Source organism: Girardinichthys multiradiatus, chromosome 20 (genome assembly GCF_021462225.1).
Source record: "Girardinichthys multiradiatus isolate DD_20200921_A chromosome 20, DD_fGirMul_XY1, whole genome shotgun sequence".
Taxonomy (NCBI): domain Eukaryota; kingdom Metazoa; phylum Chordata; class Actinopteri; order Cyprinodontiformes; family Goodeidae; genus Girardinichthys; species Girardinichthys multiradiatus.
Genome location: NC_061812.1, coordinates 53,050,352 through 53,072,785, shown reverse-complemented (window position 1 = coordinate 53,072,785; position 22,434 = coordinate 53,050,352).

The following is a 22,434-nucleotide window of genomic DNA, read 5'->3' as shown; positions in this document are numbered from 1 at the left end:
ATGAAATCCAAGCATGTCAGCAAACAGTTGAATGATTCTTTTGTGTGCAGTGTCTTCAGAAACTAGTCTCACATTACAGCATCCAGCTTGCTCAAAAGGAGGTCATAGTTGCTGAATTGTTTTTAGCAGGAAAAGTCCAGAAACCATTCCAAACATTGAGAGTGTGTTCAGACTCCTTGATCGTATAATGTTCTCAACACCCAGGGCATTTTTACAAGAAGCTCTGACCATTGCAGTGTTGTGATTATGAATCTGAAAATATTATTTAATATTTAATATTAATAATTTAATATTTTATCAAATACTATTTGGGCCTGTTAAGGGTTGTCCTGTTAATACCAGCCCAGTAAGGCGATGGTATTAGAACAGAATAGAAAGGTGTGAGACGAGCTCTGACATTATTGAACAGCATAAACTCTGCACATATATGGAATAAATTCACACAATTTCTAAAAATACAAGAATTTATTAACAAAAATAAGTCAACTCAAAGTCAAACATATTTCAATCAACAAACTCTTTACTTTGCTAAAACAAGCCAACTAAACAGAATGAAAGAATAATGAAGACTAATGGACTATGTACAATATAAACAAGTTGATTAAAGATGATTGATAATTATGACCAAAAGAGTGATGCAACATTACCATGCAATGTTTATGTTTGAGAACCAAGGATTATCTTGAAGAATCTGGAAATGAAATTAAGTTAGTTTTGGAACTAACTTAGACAATAATCAGCAAACGTTTAGACAACCATTCACAATGTAAGATCAGATTAAATATTATTTTAATAAAATAATGTTTTAAATAATGATTTGCTGAATAAAACCAACCTTCTGGATGAATTCTCAACGGTGTCTCCTTACCTGCCTTTATTTATTAAAATAATATTTAAAGAAATATTATTAAGAAAATGGTAAAACATTTAAGGGAATATTTTGAAAAAGAGCCAAAGCTTTCTGGAGAAGTTGGGCTTAATGGTGTTTACTTAGTTATCAAGTTTAGTAAAATAATGTTTAGGGACTATTATTTACTGGATTGAAAACTAAACCTTTCTGGGTAAATATTATTTAGCAGGCAAGCACGTGTTAGCTGTTAGCAGTTAGAGCTAACAAAAGAAGCTGATAACTTAGCACCAGAATCAAACACACAACTTTAAAATACCAGGGTTAATAAAAGGGTTAAAATGCATAAGCGCGTACTATAACCCCCTAACCCCCTCACCCTAACCCGCGTTATGGCCGATCTTCTGTGTTTAAAATCACCCTTCAAGTAAAGTTTGACTTAACTTAAAAACACACAAACACAGAACACAAACAGGGCATGTGTGCTGCAGATATTCTGCTAGCACTAAGATAGCTGAGTTTCACACAAACAAAACCAAACTTCATAGAATGAAAACGTTCAGATCATTTCATCCTAACTGTTAATCTGCCCAAACCTAACCTCTGACCATGGTGAGGAAACGTTGTCCAGGGGTGAAGTTTGAAGAAACGTCCACAGTCAACAAGCGGTTAGCTCGGTACATTCGCAGGGGGGTTGAAGGTGCGTTCGCTCTGTGAACAAAGGGTTAGTACCGGAGCTGTAGCTGGGCGGCCCATCCTGCATCCCCGGAAGAAGGTTAATGTACTTTATTTTGAAAGTTCCAGAAGAGTTCATACCGGAGTTTAATGTTGAAATCCATGGCTGTGGGTTCCAACAGCAGTGAGCAACCGCAGCTGTAAGAGGTCAGTTAGTGCTCTTCGACGACTCCACACTTGGCTCAGATGCACCAAGAGCCAGGAGAGGCTCAATGATTTGGCAGTGCTGTCAGTTGAAAGGGAGTCAGTTGAGGAAATGAATGAAGAAATGATGATTGAGAGAGTTGCCCAACTGAAACCAAGATGCTTCTCTCTCTCAGGCTTCCTTTTCAGAAGAAATAAAATGTTCTTGCAGATTATGAAAAGCCAGTGAATCTAATAGAATATGTACATTTGTTTTTGTCACAGTCTTTGCTTCTTGCTTGTTATTAGTAGGGTCGTAATGGAGTGTGATCGTCAGTGATGAATTTGTGCCTAGGGCAAGAATTTAATCCCAAGTAACACGTTTTTAATTATTATTACAGTATTAAAACATTTAGACTTTGCTGTGCTGTAATTTGCCAAGTTACTTTAAATACTGTGATAGAATCTGATGCAATTCTACATTTCAAACATTTCTTTCATGAGAAATGTGGGAGAATGGAGAGCAACAGATAAACCACATGAGTTCAGAAGAGATGTCATACAAACACCACAATTATAAAACTGATGATAAGTACTTGGCAGAAAACAGGTAAATAAATAATGTTTCTGCATGACAGTAATATAAATCCGCCACCAGGCAGCAATGTGTGCACTGACCGGTTTGTTGGATCTGAGAGGCTTGCTTACAATTTTAAACCACGATGTCTTATATATTTTATATGTAATTCAATTCTGTTTAGTATGACTAATAAAATGATCAAACAAGTAAGGAAATGTAACAAAATTAGTGGGGGAAATGCAGGGAAGAGAGAAGAGGAGGTGTGTGTGTGTGTGCTCAGTCAACTCCTGGTTGACTGTGCCCCTCATGAAGGTACAGTGTTTCCATGGGTCTACCCTAAAATAAAGGCTCTCGTCACGGACAAGAAAAGAGCCTTTAGATCAGGAAACAAGGAGGAGCTGAAAGCTGTGCAGAAGGAACAAAGAAGGAACATCAAGGATGGAAAAAAACATCTACAGGAACAAGATAGAGGACCAAGTGTAGCAGAACAACATCCTTGGGGTTTAGAACAGTCTTAGGACAATTTCAACCAAACCAAACGAAACTCCCAGGCTGTAGGACAGAGTGCCAAGCTCCAGTCCTCGAGGGTCAGCGTCCTTCAACTTTTAGTTGTGTCCTTGGTCCAACACACTTTAACCAAATGGCAGAATTACCTCCTCAGTATACAGTCAAGTTCTCCAGACTCCTGCTAATGACCTAATTATTTGATTCAAGTGTGTTGAAGCGGAGACACATCTCAAAGATGCAGGACACCAGCTCTCGAGGACTGGAATTTGACACCTGGTCTGTAGGAGATTTAGGGTGGGTGAATGATCTGAACCAGATCTTCAGTAGGTTTGATCAGACACTTAACTTTTTGCTTTTCTTAACTGAAGTTCATACCTCTCAGGTCTCAGTCGTCATCCAACCCCTTTGCTTAAGAGGACTTCATCCTATCCCCCATCCCCCACCACTATTTTATCCTTTTTAACACTTCAGTGAGGAAGAAGCTGTGAAAAATCAAGGTGCAAAACGCTGCAAGTTTGGAATGCATCAGCTCCAGGCTTCTGATGTGCCCTGCTGATCAACTGTAGGGCATCACTGGATACATGTTCAACATAAGCCGGCCAACAGAAGCTGGCGAAAGTACCACAGCTGTGGAAGACCTACTGTGTAGTATCAGTGCCAACGATCCCACATCCTAAGGACCTCAGCAGCTACTGGCCGCTGCACTGACCTCGCATCTGATAAGGACCCTCGAGAGGTTGGTCCTTTACCATCTTTACACTATGGTGAGGTCTTCGTTGGATCTGCTACAGGTTGCCTACCAGCATGGTATCGAGGTGGATAATGCCATCATCTACCTCCTGCTCTGAGCCCTAACCCACCTTGACAAATCTGGAAGAACTATGAGGATCACGTTTAATTTTTCCAGTACTTTTAATACCATCCAGTCAGGATTTCTGAGGAACAAGCTGGAGCAGCTAGGAGTGGACCACCACCTGTCCCAGTGGGAATCATTTTGGTGTCATTCCTGTTTACTCTGTACACTGCAAACTTCTCCAAGAACTCCCCAGGCTGTCATGTACGAAAGTTCTCTGATGACTGCTATAGTTGGACTCATCACAGGACAACTCAGGCTACAGACAGTGGACACCTCCTGATCAATGCTGGGAAAACCAAGGAGTTGGTGGTGGATTTCTGCATGTGCAGACCCGCCACACAGACACCGATGAACATCCAGGGAACCAACAATGAGATAGTGGATTCTTATAAGTACCTGGGTCTTCACCTAAATAATAAGCTGGAATGGAGTCACAACAATGAATCTCTGTCAGAAGCTGTTTGAAAAGTCATCAGAAAGGCCTGCTCTATCCTAGGATGACCCCTCAACCCAGTGCAGGTGATGGGAGACAGATGAACTATAGCAAAAATAAAATCACTGTTGGAGAATTGCCTCTTTTTCACAAGTCCCTACTCAATTCGACCTGGGTCGGGTCGGGTCAGCTCTACATGGTTGGGTTTGTTTTCCGTTACAATTGAATGTCATCTCAGTGTCGGTGGGATCATCAAAGAGCCATGGAACAGTATCAAACTGAAGGGTACAAGCTGGAGAACGTGTGAGCGTAAGCTAACTCTACCTAATGCTAGCACGCAGCTAGCTAGTTTAATAGTGGTCATTTACACAATAAACCCAGCGTAAAAAAAAAATTTCTGATATTTTTGCGGAACTAATTATCACGTTAAGTGTTTGAATCGGACCAAAGTGCAGAAAAGAGCTTGGCAGCCGCATGATGAGTTAATCTTGAGGTTTTATTCCAAAACCGTCAAAAGCGTCACAAAAATCACTGCAGGTACATAACCGAGTTCAGAGCCAAAAAACCTACATGAGTACTCAGTTCTCCAACGTAGTAAAACTGAACATCAACAAGGGTAGTAACGAGGAACAGTGATGGAGAAACCAGCGGGGAACAAAGACCACAGACCAACTAATATACAGGGAGAAAACAAAGGCAGGTAATCACAGAAACTAAGAACAGGTGTGACAAGCTGGCAGGGAGGCAGAGGGGACAGGTGGAACTAATAAACAATAAAGGAAAACATAAATCTAAATACAGTTAACACAAAAACACAAACCAAGTCCCAGGATGTCATATCATGACACTAATTGCCTTTATTTTCCTCATTTTTTCAATAGTAAGGTGACAGGACAGAGGTGGAGGGAGGGCACAGTTGGAACCGCATCCAACCAGGTACTAAAAATAGTAACACTTCCACTTATCCATTACTAATGGAAAAACTTAAAATGTGAGTAGAGCTGCACAGACCTGTAATGAGTGGGGACCAGTTGAAAAGGGGCAAATGTCTCCCACCCCATTCATGAATCTGTTGCAGAACTGGAGACTGCTGCATCCTAGGTGCACAAAGGAGTGTTATTGCAGATCCTTGCTTCCAGCAGCTGTTAGACCTTAGAACCATCACTGCTCCCAACAAGCTCAATAAGTGTTTCTTGCTGTTTTTGCAAAGTTTTTCAATTTCTTGTAAAGTCTGTCGTTGTTTCTAATGCACAAATATACACATGTTGTACATTTTGTTAAATTATCCTACTCATTTGCACAGTTTTTTGAATCTGGGTATGATGTTTTTATTAACTGCACAGTATTTTTGTCTAATGATGTCTTTACTGTACAGTCTCTTACTCTTATTGTCTGTTTTTTAATATTTTTACCATTGTGTATCTACATGATTCAGTTTGCACGCTAATTTTCTGCTGGTACGCCTGAATTTCCCTGCTGAGGGACAATAAAGATTATTTGTTCTTCTAAAATGTCTTAATTTGCCAATGCTACCAGCATTTCCAGGAATTCAGCAAACCTCAATGAGCTTTGTTCTTAATACCCTTATCAATATTGTGTGTCTACCTTGCATTTCCACGACATGGGAACGGCACATCGGCACAATCTCCAACAGCAGCATGTTGCCACAGACTTATTGGTGATGTCTGTAAATACCATGGCAGAACACAGTAACTTCGTAACATTGTGTATACAGTGCTTTGCAAAGCAATCCAACAACTTTTCCACATTTTGTCATGTCACATAATGGTCTAATGGTTGCTTTGAATTTTATTTAGGGGTGTCAAAATAAGGGGCACCCATCATTCTTTCCTGATGGCTATTTGTAACGATTTTGCAACTCAAGTATCATTTTCCCTTTTCTATAATGACATGTTTGTTTCTTTTGGTGTTTCACATAAAATCTTATTAAAATATATTGAAGTTAGTAATTTAGGCACAGAAAATGTGAAAAAGTTCATAAAGCTATGAGTGCCTCTGTTATCCACTGTACAAATAATGGAAGTGACCCAGAAATGTCTCCTAATCACATGTTATGTTAGCATCAGACTGCATGCTCTGTCTGCACTGATTAAGATTCACTCCCCATGACTGACGCTGCAGGGGAAATGGCCCGTTCCCTTGTATTTTCTTCTGCAGATTCTGGCTTTGTTTCTGGTTAAAAATATGGTGTCCATACTGCACTGTTTTCCTTTTATTGCCGGCATGTTGTTGGTGCAATGTACACGTGTTATATGTTGTTTGGGTCAAAGTTGATCTATGTCAACATTTGACAGCACTGTGAATATAATTTGTTCAGACTGAAATTTTATGACTTTTCCTGCAGTGATCCCAAAACAGAAAAAAATCTAAATATAAAAAAAAATGTATGGTACAGGTGCTATCCACTTTTGCATACTGTGGATGTTACAGGTCAGATCCGACCGGCATCTATTAAGAATGATTTTAAATTCACCATATTGCGTCAAACCGAGGAAAATGGTGGTTTTAGGGAATCTGTATGTTTCCGCCACATTTGCCAAGCTTCCTACAGAGACAGGCTCCTGCTAGTCTTTGAAGGGTCACGGAGGAATCTTGAAACAATGCAAGAGTAATGTCTCGACACAGACACGGGATCTGCACCTGTAGTGTATAATCTCATAACCTTGCCCCGAAACCGCATGTAAAATTATAAAGATGTCTGAGCAGCCATTTCACATGCCTGATGTTACTGAGAAGAACAGGATCTGATGTTCAGCGACTTGTTAGCTCACAAACAAACTAAGGAGTAAACAAGAAACGAGCTGAATATTCCAGGACACAGGGACATTCTTCTAGAATGTCCTCTACCCTCCTTGATGCCATGCATACAAAGTGATGAGAATACTATAAAGAGAAACACTGTGTTGCAGTTTAGTCTCAGGCTGCACAGTCTCCTCCTCTACTTGAAATGCCGGGCTGAAAAATCCCTACAAACACATTTTCAGCCGGGAAAAAGAGGAGAAGGAGGAAGAGGAGGCTCATGCTGATTTATGGGGAACATTCTGTTCAAACAGGACAGGCTGCAGCTGTTCTAGCCAGTGCAACAAAGAGAGATACAAAAATCTATTAAAATGTCTTGTTTGAATACAGATTGCTTATATGAATACATTAGTTTAATTATTTCACACACTTTGATGCAGCTTTGTTAAACTGAATTATGGTGCATTTGGTTGACAGTAAAATTGTCCTACTTCCTATATAAATCCCCAAACACACGAGGACACTGAAGGACAAATTATGGGTTACAGAGCAAAACATCTAGCAGATTTTAGGTGCTCAGAGGTCACTGTAGGATGCAGACATTTGTTGGACAGGTCTGCCCTCTGCTGGCTGTCTGCATCAGCAGAGTGTATCTCTACAGTTCATAGAGACAACCATGCAGATCACTGTGTGGCCAAAGCATGGGAATCAGAACACCAGAGGGTACTGCTGTGCCTGCTGCAAAAAGTTTCCCATAAAAATATGAAGGATCGAGGCAATTTTCCAGTCGGTGTACAACAGTTTATTTAACCTGTCATCCTGTGGAAGGAGGCCGAATTTTTGACTACTTGATGTTTTTAGGAGATAATGTGTCACAGGTCCCAACCACAGTACCAGGACATGACTGTTATTTCCTGATTCTCTGCAGGAAATGAACAGATTGTTTCCTGGAAAAACCACCTGCATTTAAAATTAATCAGTAACCAAGTAACATTACATACAGTTACGCTCTGGGTGTGATGTCTTAATAAGCCTAGTTACTTGAACTTATTTTATGTCATATGGGTTAATGATTTGCAGAAAGTACAATAAAAAGGGGGAAACATATCATTGTGAGAATGCAGCTGCAATGGGAGATTTATGGGGTTTCACCATGTGGTCAGTGTCGGCCAGTGATGAATGCAAGCATCTTGAAATCAGCAAGTCATTGTGAGATAGGAGTGATTTTGAACTTTTGGATAATTAGGCTTCACGGCATCAGAATGGATTTCTATTTCCTTCTGGCAACTCTCAGCCTTTCCGGGATGCTTCTTCCTCACCAAAGTTGTTTCAGGACTGCAGCGGGAATCAAAGGGAATGCTTGGTTGTGGGTGCCATTTTTAAAATCCGCCTAGAAAAACTCTTTGTTTCCTGTAGATAAAATCAGCCATGATATGGGGAAGTAAAGTCATTAAAGTCAGCTTCACTGTGGCTTGTTCTTGTCTGGCAGACGTTTTCAAATATCACTTCCTTACTGGTGGTTGCTTTAGACAAAAAGATTTGATTTTGCAGCAGTTTCAGGATGGCTGGTGGAAAAAACCCATTTAGATTCAAAAAGTGTTGAAACATACCACAAAGCATCGCTGCTTTTCCATTAAATATTTGTGATGTCACTGTAATATCCACTAAAACCTGCTATCTAACACAACGTTTTAGTTTCTGATCAACTAAATAAGAGTAGAAGAGACCAGAGACCCTGACTGTCGGTTGAGTGTACAAGTATTTTTACTCACTCAGTTAAACACCAAAAGATTGACAATATATTACCAGCAACAGCTAATATATCGCTTTTATATACCTGGAAGTACAGTGTTTTATCTCTTAAAACAATAAATGTGCTTTACTGTTTTTGCTTTTTTTATTTAATTGAAGAAGAGAATAAAAATAAACAAAACTACATAGTATCAAAAAAAAACAACACAAACAAACAACCAAACAGAAATATTTAAAAGAATCAATTCTAAAAAGAGATAAAGGTGTACAGAATTCAACACACAATCAAACATCTTCAAGACAGTAAATATTTGATCAATATTTCGAAGAGAAAATAAATTCATAAATTCATCCCCTTAAATTGTACCTGTTTATTTGCACTTCATCTGTTCCTGCCTTCATTTTGTACCCATAAATACACAATTTTGTATCAATTTATTTTTCTTTGTAGTAAGAATTTTGATGAATCAGTAATACATTGTCATAAAAACACTCAAATTCAATTCAATTCAATTCAGTTTTATTTATATAGCGCCAATTCACAACACATGTTGTCTCAAGGCACTTTACAACAGTGTGTAGTTTAAGCCCAACCCCCAGTACTGATAAAAAAATACATTTTGTTGCAATCCACCCAGGTTTTACTTAACCAGCAGCAAAGGAAGGCCAAAATTATCACTTCCCTTTGAAAACCAAAATTATTAACATAATGATTGTTTAGATAGAATATGTAAATTCGTTAGATTTGTGCATGTTATTTTGAAAACTTCACAAAACCTCTTTGGGCTTAAAAGGTTAATTTGCTTTTATTTCCTCAAAAAGTAGCTTTACACCATATTTACGTTCATTTTGGTTCTCATACCCACTTGGGGCCGTGGAGTCTAATATAGTACAATAGATTATGACCCCTGAACCAACCAAAATAACACCAAGAAGCATGTTATTAAAGAAATAAAAGCACACGTTATGGTGGACTGTAAGAAGATTATAGAAAATCACTTTAAATCACTAGTTGTCAAAGAGGGTACCAAACATTCCCCTGGCAGGTACAAATTGATGGTTGGTGTCTGAGTACAAAATGTTTTACCGTAGAACCAACGCAACTACAGGGACCAAAACAGCCAGGCAGGGACATAAAACTACAGAAAAAAGAGACACAAGACACCCACACAGACGACTACAAATTAATGCATGGTTGGTACAAAATGTTCCGCTGTGGATGTCACCATTTTGCATCTATGAGGTCTGATAATATAAAAAACCACAAACTGTGTTGTCATCCTCCGATTCTTTTCTGTCCAAATATAAATTGTCCAACCATATCTAGGCGACAATATTAATCCAAAATAAGTGACAAAATCATGAGAAAGAGCCATAACTAAGAAAACAAAATTAGAAACAACAGTGAGTAAACCAAAGATGAGACAAAGAATATACTAAGGAAATGTTGTAATTTCCTCACAGTCACAGCTGGGTGGGGGCGGTAGAAGCTGCAGAGCTGAAATGACCTTCATAGAGATAACATGATTGCTCACCTATTTTACACCAATAATTAACAGTTAATCTGCTTCTGTTTTGTTAGAATTATAATAAATAGAGAGAATTTAAACATGTGAGCCGTGGCCTGTCATAGTCATGCACAAAAAATTTATTTATCTGAAAGATTTAAAAATTATTTTACAATAAATATACAATATACAGTCATATTCAATAAATTAGAATATAATTGAAAAGTTTATTCATTTCAGAAACTGAATTCTCTAAGTGAAACAGGTTATGTAGATTAATTACACACAGACTGATGTTTTTAAGCTTTTATTTCATTACATAACATAACATTTAAGATTAAATCTGAAATTAAATTTAAAATTAAATCTGAACCCATATTCTAATTGATTGAATATGACTGAATACAGTTCCATGCAAATATTATCATACCCCTTGAACTTATTTACATTTTGTCACTTTACAACCATAAACGTTAATGTATCTCATCAGGATTTTCTGTGATCAACATCCAGGGGCTTTTTTATAAATTAAATCTGAAAAGCTTGTCTTGGGTTTGTATTCATTCCCTTGAGTCAAGAATTTGTTGAAACTGCCTTTGCTGCAATTACACCTTAAAGTTCATCAGCTTTTTATATTTAGAAACTGAAACAGTAGTCATAGCTGGTATCCCCATGACACCATAGTACAAAACTCTGGTGTGCAGCATCGTTCTTCCTCTTTCCTGAGGCTCTTCACTAGAGCAACATTGGAGGGACAACGTGCGTGAATGTCTGACCTCTATGGCAAGCCAAAAGAGCCATAAATCACCACTTTTACCTAACATCTGCTTGAAAAGTCATGCAAAATACACAGTTTAAGACGACGTAAAAAACTGTTTGTTTTTTTTTTGGTCAAGGAATGCCGCATGGCGTAAAAGCTCAGACGCTGTTCAGGAAGTGGTCTTAAAACGGTGTAAACAGCAGTGAGATTTGTCCTGACTAATAAAATGCCGTTATTTGAGTGACTTTTGAACCAGACAAGTGGTGATTTGTGGCAGTGATGGCTTGCTGGCTACGTTAGACTACTTCTTCAATGAACATCCGATCCCAAAAGGTTAGGTGCACATTGTTGTCCTTGAATCTGACAAATGTAAGCTGGCTGGAATCAAGACTAGCTGTCTTACACCTTTTTTTATAAGCTTCAGCAGAAAAAGAATGTGATCCAAAGATTCCTCAAGAAGAGACAGGATCCCTAATCACGTCTACGACCCTGCTTTACTCCTCTCTGCCTAAGAGAAGACGGCGGAGGCACTGTGCATGCCAGTCCGGGCAGAGACTCTCTCTTACGTGGTCAAAACCGAGAACAGCTGCTCACCATGCTTGCTCGTTGAACCTCCTATCCTCTAGAACGGTTCACATAAGAGGTTGTGTCTGGGCAAAGAAAATTAATTTAGGGTAAAACAATTAAAACATTTTTTATTTCAGTGTCTTTTTCCTAGCTGGTATGTGTTATCTGATAAAGTAACAGACATTGGTGGTGTTTAAACGTAGTTTATTAGTTTTCTTCATTCATTTCATTTTTCCTTAGTAGTCTAGTTGAATGTTATCCTAGTTGAATAGTTTGTTGACAAAAGTATGTTAACCTGAAGTTGAATCATTTTTGTTAGTAAATTATTTAAGTCATTGTTTATGTGAGCAGGGCTTGCTGTTTGAGAACACCAGTGCTCGAATCCCCTCTTTCATCTATCGTTCTATGTTAGCACCACATTGGGCTGGTACTCATAGTACAATATTTGACAGACTGAAAGTTGTTTGGCTAAGGATTGCTGAGCAGGTGGTACCCTGATTTGTTAGTATGACAAAAATTTGTATGTCTATTTTATATTCTAACTTTATTGGTAATTTTGTTAACAATAACTTGTTAATAATAATTATTAATAGTTGTAAATGGTTAAACCAATCACTGTTGCCTGACAGTGGAGCTCTGATTTGTTAGTCCGATTGAAAATAATATTTTAACGTAATTAATTTGCTATTAATTATTCATTATAATTATTAATAGTTGCTAAAAACCAAACAAACCTATTGTTGAACAACATGGGCAAGACTCTGACAGGGCCAATCTAATAAATGACTATGAATGAGTCATGTTTGCTGTGGGGGCGTAGGACCCAGGTGCAGATAGACAATGAAGCATCTTGATAAAGGATTATATTATAATGAAACAAACCACCCCACACAACATGTATTTTACGCAGCCACACAAGGCTACATAAGCAATGTATTTACATTGTAAATATTGTTATTCCTTATAAAACTTCATTCCAAGTTTTTCCCCATTAGGAGATGGGGAGTTTGAGTCCAGACAAAACCCAGATGTTTCAATGATTTAAATAGACATGCTCTTCATCCTAACATAGTAAATCTTAATGTGTGTGGTTGTCTAAGCAAGGAGCGGAGAACATATGGGGCTTTGAGATAAGATTTACATCTACATCCCAGGATACTAGGACCGATGCTGGCATCTTTTCAGACTGAAGCTGCGTCCTGAGAGATAACAAGAACCAGAGGTAAGAGTCATTTGATAGAGGAAGGTCTAATATGGCAAAGTGTGTGTGCTGTTTTGAACTCCTTTATAAAAAGAGAGTGTTTTCATTGTAAGTTAGGAGTTCTATATTCTGCTCTGATCCTCCCAGGTCTGATGCATCAATTCTGATATGGGCTTAATATGTTAAACGACGTGTCAGAACACAGTTTCTTCCTGGAGACATCCACATATGCAGGTGATCATTAAACAATTCTCATTACACTTCAGTAACCTAACTGTGCTTTAGATTCCCACAACTTGGTCTTCATGATGCTGTTTGTTCACTAATGTTCTCTAACAAACCTCTGTGGCTAAGCTTGATTTATACCGAGACAAAATTACACACAGGTGTACTTTGTTTGCTAAGTAGGCGACATCTGCAGGCAGTGGGTCACACTGGATTTTATTTAGGGCTATCAGAGTATGGGAAGGCTGCACGGTGGCATAAGGATGCACAGTGGCGCAGTTGGTAGCACTGTTGCATTGCAGCAAAAAGGTCCTGGGTTCAACTCCTGGCTGTGGGTCTTTCTGCATGGACTTTGCATGTTCTTCCCATGCATGCGTTCTCACCGGGTACTCCAGCTTCCTCCCACAGTTCAAAAACATGACTTTTAGGTTAACTGGTCTCTCTAAAACTAAATTAAAAGGTGTAAATGAGCGTGTGCATCGTTGTTTGTCCTGTATGTCTCTGTGTTTCCCTGTGATGGATTGGCGACCTGAGTGTACCCTGCCTCTCGCCCATAGACTGCTGGAGATGGGCACCGGCTTCCCCGCGACCCACTATGGAATAAGTGGTATAGAAGAAGAAGAGTAAAATGAGGTTAAATACATATGCACGTCACATTTTTCAGTTATTTGTTGAGAAAAAGGGAAATGGATTTTCCAAGAAATTCACTTCATTGCACCACTTCGTGACAAAAGGTGAACAAGTTCGGGAAATATTAATTAGGGTTGTCAAAATAATTGATATTTAGATGTAGTCAATTATCAAAGATAAAAACGTGTGTCAAAATCAATTTTAAACTGACCCAATTTTTTCTCCACAAGTTGTCGACCTTGTTCAGACCACAGCGCTGAAATCACCCAGACACCCAGTGCCTTCCCTCCCTGCAGCAGCTCATCTGAACATTCATGGCTGAGAATATTCATGGTTTAAAATGAGGCAGAGGAACAGGATGCTAAAGGATGCCACATGCTAGCGGCGCTAATGCTAACAACCAAAACGCTGATGTTTGAAATTCAATTATCCAAAGCACTGTTATGGTAAGATATCATTCTATTCTATTCGCAGTGTTTCATTCATTGTATACAATACACGGTCAATTACTCTTTTACGCTGAACAGGAGAAATTCTAAATATTTATGAAACCGACAGTAAGAATCTTCTTGATAGTCAAGTTATTATGAGTTGTTTGTTCTGTTACAGCTGCAAAACAGACAACCTTCAAAGTAGGAGCAGAAAAATGTATATTACACAGTTTAAACATAATAAAGACAAAACATAACTCATACATTCAAGACAGTCATAAGACTTTATTAGGTTTAAGCAAGAAAAAAATTTCTCTACCACAGAGAGGAGCTTAAAAAGGTCAGGAAAGCTCCTGTATCTGCAACAGTAAAGTAGTAAACCTCCTGGACCTGGCGGCTAATGTGACTAATAATAATGTGAGTAAAAGTTACCAAACAGTTGACACAGACTAAAGCTACCAATTAGAGCACACACAAGTCAGAACCAGTACCAACCTACGCTTTGGACCGTAGTTGATCAACAAAGAAAATTGACCTGAAATTTCTACTTATTGTTTTTGCCCTAATTAATGTAGAAAAGATTTTGCCATATTGTGATTAATAATATTTTCTTTTAGAAAGAACTGTGTGCCTTCAAAAAAGGTTTGTGATGACTCTATTATGAATATCTTTGCAATAAGAGACTTGTCCTTAATCAAAACTCAGATACTGGTAGTATACTAGTTTGCTACGTTTTCATTCCATTGCATGATAAAACATGTACATAAACAACACATCACACAGGCTGCTAGCCACACTTCAAACAGAACTGTAATCTATCCTCTTTCCTTGTCTACATTTGCACAACAAAAGCCAGTGAATCAGTTAGCTCATATCACTGATAGATTGTCCTCACCCGAACGGGTATCTCCCAAATAAAACTCAACAAAGAGTGAGTTGTCATGGCAGCCCGTGCAGGTGATGGAGCTTTCAGATGTTAGCAGCTGAGCCTAACAAAGGCTTCACACCAGCCTCGACGCTATTGATCAGGAGCGCCACTCATAGAGGCTAAATAGTCCCACAGAAACACAGACACGCAGAGGAAATGATGCTATTCTTTCTCCCTGGCTCTCTGATCCAGGGGATGTGAAAAGACTTCAATGGCATGATTCTGATTCATTTTAACTGTGCACAAGCACCCCACACAAAATCTTCCCACCTGATGTTGTTGTTGGAATAATTGAATATAGATTTATCTTATATTTTCTCCTATCCTATCCTTAACTTGACTATTTGATTTTTATAACCTTTCATGATGTTTGTGTGAGTAAAGGATGTGTGAGTCGCCTGCAGGCAAAGGTCATAAATGGAGCCGAGGAGGAAGCGGTCCGCAGTTGAGGAGGTCATAAAAGATGAAGGCTGTTTGTGCTGAACAGAAGACACACTGATCTTAGGATTGGAGGAGACTGTGGAAGTGTGTTGTTACAAGATAATGGTGTTTATGACCTGTTTACAATGCAGCTGTTTTTCCCATCCTTTAGAGAGTAACGTTCTTTGTAACTAAGACCCCCAAAAGATAATAGAAAGAGAGGGTCGGACAGATGTTTTTCAGAGCGGTGCGAGATTTGTAACTGAAAGCACATCTCTATCCGTTCTCCTCGCAGTGAGTAAATAACAAATTCTTTGTCTTTCTCTTCTTTTTGTGATGTTATAAGTATTCTAGGTTGTTTAAACCTGATAGTTTTGATTATTCATTCTTTGCTGCAGGATGAGGGGCTCAAGGTTCAGTGAAACTGTGTTAGACAAATCGCTTAGGAGAGGGACAACTAAATCATATTTGCTATCAAAACATTTTTTAATAACAGACAGCTTCTTTGTCAATTATTTATTTATCGGCGAACAGGTAACAGAGGTAAAATTTATTTCCCCAGTAATACTCTTTCAGCTCATTAATGGGGATCATAAGGCATTGCCAAGCCAGATGTATCCCTCCCAGTAAGTTCTGGGTCTGCTCCGGTCCTGACCCCATGAGAACCTCCAAATAAAAGTGCCCAGGAGGCGTCCTGTTCAGATTCCAGAACCACCTCAGCAGACTCCTTTTGTGGCCGAAGAGCAGCATCTCTTCTCTGAGTTCCTCATCCTTTCTCTATCCACCCAACATAGAATGTTAATTTCAGCTGCTTGTATCCTGGATCTTATTCTTTTGGTCATGATCTAAGTCTCATGACCATTCGAAAGGGTTAGATCATAGCAAACGTCTCCAGTGCAATCTTTTGTCCAGGTGAAGACCAGGGTATTTATACTCATTCATCACCTCCACTTCATCTCCCATGAATGAAATAATACTCGTACGCGTGCTCGTCGTCTTCTGCTTTATTTGGGACCGGGTCACGGGGGCAGCAAACTCAGCAGAGACGCCCAGACATCCCTGTCCCCAAACACCTCTTCCAGCTCCTCTAGGGGGAGCCCAAGGCGTTCCCAGGCCAGCCGAGAGACATAGTCCCTCTAGTGTGTCCTGGGCCGTCCCCTGGGCCTCCCCCCGGTGGGACGTGCCTGGAACACCTCCCGAGGAAGGCGTCCAGGATGCATCCGGTATAGATGCCCGAGCCACCTCAACTGGCTCCTCTCGATGTGGAGGAGCAGCGGCTCTACTCCGAGCTCCTCCTGGATGGCCGAGCTCCTCACCCTATCTCTAAGGGAGTGCCCGGCCACCCTACGGAGGAAGCTCATTTCAGCCGCTTGTATCCGGGATCTCGTTCTTTCGGTCATGACCCAAAGTTTATGGCCATAGGTGAGGGTAGAAACGTAGACCGACTGGTAAATCGAGAGCTTTGCTTTTCGGCTCAGCTCTCTCTTCACCACAACGGACCGGCACAGCGCCCCCATTACTGCGGCAGCCGCACCGATCCGTCTGTCAATCTCCCGCTCCATTCTTCCTTCACTCGTGAACAAGACCCCGAGATACTTAAACTCCTCCAATGGAGGAAGGAACTCCCCTCCAACCTGAAGAGGACAAGCCACCCTTTTCCGGTCGAGTACCATGGCCTCGGACTTGGAGGAGCTGATCTTCATCCTAACGGCATTAACACTCGGCTGCGAACCGCCCCTGTACATGCTGTAGGTCTTGGCTAGAGGGGGCCAGCAGGACCACGTCATCTGCAAAAAGAGACGAAATCCTCTGGTCCCCAAACCAGACCCCTTCCGGCCCTTGACTGCACCTGGAAATCCTGTCCATAAAAGTTATGAACAGGACCGGTGACAAAGGGCAGCCCTGCCGGAGTCCAACATGCACCGGGAACAGGTCTGACTTAGTGCCGGCAATGAATGAAATAGTGTTTGACCCTTTTCTGTTTATCTTGAAATCTACAATCATCTCCTTTGTTATGTTGACATTCAAGATAAGATGATTGCTTCCACACCATGCCACCAAGCAGGTCACCAGCGATCTGTACTTGGCTTCTTGTGCATATTTGATACACACTGCAGAGTCATCTGCGTATTTCTGGGGATGGCATGGGTCTGTGTTGTACTGGAAGTCTGAGGTGTACAGAGTGGGAAAGAATGAGGAGAGTACAGTCCCACATGGTGCTACTGTGCTGCTGACCACTTAGTTAGACACACAACTGGGGCGATGTTAGCCCCGATGGTAGGGGTTTGTTCTGTACTCGGTGCCCCAGACTGCCCTAAGGACAGCTGTGGCTACAATGTAGCTTTCCACTGTCTGTGCGCGAATGCGTGTATGAATAGGTGGATTGGTAAAGCACTATTCAAGTGCAGGCCATTTGCCATTTACAACCCTTTAACCTCAAAACTATGGTCTGTTTGTCAGGCCATTGACCAAGGCAGTTGTTTGGGCCTGTACCTGTATCCTCTGGAGTTTCTGACCAGGAAATTAGGCTAAATTGTGTTAAATGCACTGCAGAAATCAAACAACATCATCTGATCCTCACAGTGCTGCCTGATAATGTGCTAGTTGGCTTACTCAGGTGGGCCAATAGGAGTCTTTCTAGGACCTTCATGATGTGGGGTGTTAAGGCAGCAGATCTATAGTCATTGAAGACTTATAAGTGAGTTTTCTTTGGTACAGGATCAAGGCAGGAAGTCTTCATCAACACTGGAATAATATCCTGGGTTAGGCTGAGGTTATAGAGGTGCTGCAGAATCCACAGAGATGCTCCACACTGGCCTTCAGGAGTATGGGGCTGACAATATCTGGAACTGACGTCTTGTCCTTGTTTAGTTTCTCCAGTTGCCTCTTTATTATAGTCCTAGAGGCAGACAGTTGGGAGGGGCAGCACCAACATCTCCTGTGGTCGAAGACAAATATGTACAAGTGATATGGTGCATCACTGAGGTGGAGTATAAAACATTCGAGGTGTGACCAGAGACCTATGGGTGGGATGTCTGTTTGGCTGTGGGGCAGAAAAAGAGGATATTGAGCTTGCTCCTAAACTAGAGCTATTGAAGAATGTGTTCAGTTCATCATCTTTGTCCAGACTTCCATTCATCCTCCTTCTACTTGAAGTATTTGATCCTCCTAATCCATGATCACAGATCTCTGATATTGTTCTGCTTAAGCTTGCTCTTTGGCTACTTCCTGTATGGCTCCCCTGCTGTCTCTAATCTTGACTTTCATACACTGTTTCCTTGCAATAAAGCTTTTTTCAAAATCTTGTTAAGCAGTTCCTTCAGGTCACTGGTGATCCAGGGTTTGTTAATGGGGAACCAAATAACTGTTTTGGTGGGGAAAGGAAGGTGTTATCCACATAGAATTGTATTTTATATAGTCAGTCACACACTCAGTCATGGCACCAATGTCTTCTCCATATGGCTGGCACATTGCATTTCAATCTGTAGCATCAAGACTACCCTGCAGGGCTTCTTCAACTTGCTGTGACCACCTTCTCACAATTCTCTTTATTACAGGTTGCCTCTGAACACGGGGTCTATGTTCTGAGCAGAGAAAAGCAAGATTGTGATCTGATTTTCCAAGAGGAGGCCTTGCTTTGGAGATGTAGGTATGTTTTGTCTCTAAACAGTTGAGATGTTGGAAGTTTAGCAGAGAGTGGGCATTAATAAAATTACCAGATACTGTATTGCCACAAATGTATTAGGGTGTAGTATCTTGAGCTTGGAAACAACTGATGACATAACATGTAGTGTCAGCAACAGCTGATGGTGGAATGTTAGCAGTTGCCAAAACAACACTGGTGTACTCTGGTAAATAATATGGAACCTTACTGCTAACAGTTCAATATCCGGGGTGCAGAGCCGAGACTTCACAACATTTCCTGTATTACACCATCTGTTGTTCATTAGCACTGATAATCCACCTCCTTTGGTTTTGCCACTCCTCTTCAAATTGCATATATTTAGAAAGGCCGGCAGACAGCTGCTTGAGTCAGAGATATGATCCTGCAACCATGGTAAATTGTAAATGGCCTGTACTTGTATAGCGCTTTAGTCCCCAGAGACCCCAAAGCACTTCAAACTACATTCAGTCATCCACCCATTCATCCACACATTCACACATTGACAGTGTTGAGCTACATTGTAGCCACAACTGGCCTGGGGCACACTGACAGAAGTGAGGCTGCCATACACAGGCACCACCGAGCCCTCTGACCACCATCAGTAGGCAAGGCGGGAGAAGTGTCTTGCCCAAGGACACAACGACTGAGACAGACATAGCGGTGGCTCGAACTGGCAACCCACAAGACAAATTCCTGCCACCATCGACCCATGTCTTAGTAAATCACATAATACTTCATACAAGATACTCTGGCCAGGTCATTGTTTGCCAAAGATCTGTCATGGCCCATAACGATCATTGAAAGAGATGGTTTGAACTTTGTCCTTCTCTCTCAACTATTACTATCAGCAAACTTTAATTTGAAAGTTACACTTCAGTAAGCCTAAAGTCAACATGTGCCCAACTTGTCTAAAATAATGAAACGGTTAATTTTTTTTTTTTCAAATTATATACATGACTTAAGACATTATTTTGAAACAAGTTTGTATTTCAAAATTATTTAGACAATTCCTCTGTTTTATTATCCCAATTTGTGATTAGTGCTGGAAATGATGTTTCATCTCATCTCTTTGTCTCCTATTGCTCAAGTAAACAGCAGGTCAGAAACTTCATTTTATGTTCGCCTTTATGGAGTTGCTCCAGTAGCAGTATCTGGTTATCGTTCTGTTCTGTAAGTCCGCTAGAGCGGCAGACAGGAAGTTAGCTGATATACTAATGCAAACTCTGTTCTTGTGTCATCCAGCACTATTTAGTTATGCAACATCTTCATCAGCTGGTGCTGCTTATATCACGTTTCACTGGCGTTTGATGAGGCTCCCCACCAGCCGAACACAGAATGGTACATGAGGCTAGACACTCTCATGCAGCATTCTACGACGCATTCACTTGCACTCAGACATTTAAAATGTACTCATCTGTTGGGTCTCAACATATGAACACAAAAGGCCTGCATTTATCTTTAGAAGCTTGACCACATGGCTGAACTATGTATTTTGACCTCATGGCCTAAGAGCAAAGGATCTAGTAAAACAACTCCAGTTCCAAGCATTCACAGTACCTCACACGAGTGCAACGTAAACCTATTGGTCAAGGATGGCCCTAAACAAGGATCTCCTGTGACATCTTAATAGGCTGAGCACAAAGACAACCGCTGCTTTTTCCAGTGATTTCTCATCATGTAAGAAAGCTATATTGCTACACGGTAACAAGCATTGCTGGCTGAGTGAAAGACCTCCACATCTTTGAAGAACTTTGGATTGAAATCAAGATCTGCTGTTTGTGTATCCGGTGATCTTATAACCATCTGCAAAAGAAATATCTGAACCCAGATTTTAAAAGGAGAAACTCGATGCCTTTCTCCTGTGGTCCACTGTTGTCACATGTTAACTATTGGAGGTATGACAGCAAAGTAATTTACTCGATGCAATCCACTGAGCTTCCTTGAAAACAGTTTCACCATCTGGCAATAAATCATCACCTGACTTTGATACCATATTATAGGGATACAATTTTTACTGTAAGATTGGATTTGAATTTGACTGTATGCATTGCATTGAATCTGAATAATATGAACCGAATTTAGACCCAATTGTTTCTACACTGCTCAAAAAACATGTGAACAGTATTCTTCAGCATGACCAGTTTGGTGGTGGATCAGTGTAGGTCTGGGGAGGCATATCCATGGAGGGACGAACAGATCCGTACAGGATAAACAATGGTACTCTGACTGCCTTTAGGTATCAGAGTAAAATCCTTAGATCTATTGTTATACTCTTTGCTAGTGCAGTCGGTCCCGGGTTCCTCCTGGTGTGTGATAATGCCTGGCCTCATGGCAAGAGTATGAAGGTATTTCTTGGAGGATGAAGGTAATGATACCATTGACTGGCCTTCATGCTCCCCTGACCTGAATCCAGTGGAACATCTCTGGGACATCATGTTTAGGTTCATCTGACACCACCAGGTTGCACCTCAGACTGCTCTGATCTTAGTGATGCCGTGGTCATGATCCGGGAGGAGACAGCCCAGTACACCATCTATCATCTCATAAGGAGCATGCCCTGTCAGGCATGCATACAAGCAGGTGGAGGTCATACAAACTACTGAGGACCATTTAGATTTGCTGCAATGACATTTCAGCTATCTGAACTAGCCTGCTGCATGTTTTTCTGTGATTTTGAATTAAGGACCTGTGGGTTGATCATTATCATGAAATGATGTGGCATCCAAAAGCTTCGCACACTAGTTTGCTGGAATCTCGGCCCATTCCTCCTGACAGGAACGGTGTAATTGAGTGAGGTTTGTTGACCACTTTGCTCACACACACACCTTCTTAGCTCTGTTCACAAATTTATTATGGCACTCACATCCAGGCTAAAATGTTTCCTGTCGTCCTTAAGGTACTTTGTAACTAGTTTGGTGGTATGATTGGGGTCATGGTCCACATAGAAGTTTAAGCTTTAATTTTGTAGCTAGTGTTTCAAGATGTTCTTTCCTACTGTATTTTGTTATGAGCACAGGCCCTTCTGCAGAAACAACAGCCACACTAGATGATGCTGCAACAAGCTACTTCACAGCTGGGATGGCGTTCTCTTGGTTCATATGTAATGATTGTCATACTGGTAAGCCATGTCAGTTTTAGACCACGTCTCCAATCATGTTCTTTTTATCCTGGAGAGCTTTTACAATTTGGCTTTTTAGGAATTTTGGAGAAATGGCTTCTTCCTTTGAATGGCCTTTCAGCCCATGTTGGTGCAGGACTCATTTCCTTGTGAATGACACCAGTTTCAGCAAACATCTTCACAGGATCCTTTGCTTTTGTTGAGGGGTTTTAAAACTGAACAGATAAACGGGGCACATGCAGGTAATGAGTTCTCTTCCTTACATGTTCCCTAATTTTTGATTTTACAGAGGGTAGTTTTTGAGATGTTCCCTTAAAAATAAAGCCACAGTCATGCCTCTACTGAATTTACAAAATGATAAGGCCAAGTCTTATAAAAGACATGGCATT